At 41.5% G+C, this 1,905-nt stretch overlaps 1 non-coding gene across 1 annotated transcript; it reads left to right on the top strand.

Moving 5' to 3' along the window:
• The first annotated feature begins 1,517 nt into the window (after positions 1-1,517).
• Positions 1,518-1,625, top strand: LOC112781481 (small nucleolar RNA R71). Its single transcript, XR_003192257.1, has one exon. It is a non-coding gene; the product is annotated as a small nucleolar RNA R71 (small nucleolar RNA).
• The last annotated feature ends 280 nt before the right edge of the window (positions 1,626-1,905 follow it).

Below are 1,905 nucleotides of genomic sequence, written 5' to 3' on the forward strand. Positions count from 1 at the left end.
CATGGTTACAGAAGGAGAACCTTGAGTTTTAAACACAAGGTTGTCCTCATTCAGTTGAAGGACCAATTCTCCTCTGTCCACATCAATCACAGCTCTTGCTGTGGCTAGGAAGGGTCTTCCAAGGATGATGGATTCATCCTCATCCTTCCCAGTGTCTAGGATTATGAAATCAGCAGTGGTGTAAAGGCCTTCAACCTTTACTAACACATTCTCTACTAGTCCATAAGCCTGTTTTCTTGAGTTGTCTGCCATCTTTAATGAGATTCTGGCAGCTTGCACCTCAAAGATCCCAAGTTTCTCCATTACAGGGAGTGGCATTAAGTTTATTCCTGACCCCAGGTCACACAGAGCCTTCTCAAAGGTCATGGTGCCTATGTTACAGAGAATTAGGAATTTACCAGGATCCTGTTTCTTTTGAGGTAATTTCTGCCTATCCAATGCATTCAGTTCATTGGTGAGCAAGGGAGGTTCATCTTCCCAAGTCTCATTACCAAATAATTTGGCATTCAACTTCATGATTGCACCAAGGTACTTAGCAACTTGCTCTTCAGTAACTTCTTCATTCTCTTCAGAAGAAGAATACTCATCAGAGCTCATGAAGGGTAGAAGGGGGTCAATGGAATCTCTATGGTCTCTAGATGAGCCTCAGATTCCTTTGGTTCCTAAAAGGGAATCTCCTTATTTGTCACTGAATGTCCCAGGAGGTCTTCCTCACTAGGATTCACGTCCTCCTCCTCCTTTGTAGGTTCGGCCATGATGGTCAAATCAATGGCCTTGCACTCTCTCTTTGGATTTTCTTCTGTATTACTTGGGAGAGTACAAGGAGGAGTTTTAGTGACCCTTTTACTCAGTTTGCCCACTTGTGCCTCCAAATTTCTAATGGAGGACCCTGTTTCATTCATGAAACTTAGAGTGGCCTTAGATAGATCAGAGACTATATTTGCTAAGCTAGATGGATTCTGCTCAGAGTTCTCTGTCTGTTGCTGAGTGGATGATAGAAAAGGCTTGCTATTACTAAACCTGTTTCTTCCACCATTATTAAAGCCTTGTTGAGGCTTTTGTTGATCCTTTCATGAGAAATTTGGATGATTTCTCCATGAGGGATTATATGTGTTTCCATAGGGTTCACCCATGTAATTCACCTCTGCTATTGCAGGGTTCTCAGGATCATAAGCTTCTTCTTCAGAAGATGCCTCCATAGTACTGTTGGATGATTCCTTCAATCCATTCAGAATCTGAGAGATCATATTGACTTGCTGAGTCAATATTTTATTCTGAGCCAATATGGCATTCAGAGTATCAATTTCAAGAACTCCCTTCCTCTGAGGCATCCCATTACTCACAGGATTCCTTTCAGAAATGTACATGAACTGGTTATTTGTAACCTTGTCAATGAGTTCCTGAGCTTCTGCAGGCATTTTCTTTAAGTGAATGGATCCACCTGCAGAATGGTCCAATGACATCTTTGATAATTCAGACAGACAATCATAGAATATATCCAAGATGGTCCATTCTGAAAGCATGTCAGAAGGATACTTTTTGGTCAGTTGCTTATATCTCTCCCAAGCTTCATAGAGGGATTCACCTTCTTTCTGTTTGAAGGTTTGAACATCCACTCTAAGCTTACTAAGCTTTTGAGGAGGAAAGAACTTGGCTAAGAAAGCCGTGACCAGCTTATCCCAAGAGTTCAGGCTGTCTTTAGGTTGAGAGTCCAACCATATTCTAGCTCTGTTTCTTACAGCAAATGGGAAAAGCATAAGCCTGTAGACCTCGGAGTCAACCCCATTGGTCTTAACAGTATCACAGATTTGCAAGAATTCAGTTAAGAACTGAAAAGGATCTTCTGATGGAAGTCCATGAAACTTGTAATTCTGTTGCATCAGAGAAACTAATTGAGGCTTTAGC

This window comes from Arachis hypogaea, chromosome 19, assembly GCF_003086295.3.
Source record: "Arachis hypogaea cultivar Tifrunner chromosome 19, arahy.Tifrunner.gnm2.J5K5, whole genome shotgun sequence".
Lineage (NCBI taxonomy): Eukaryota > Viridiplantae > Streptophyta > Magnoliopsida > Fabales > Fabaceae > Arachis > Arachis hypogaea.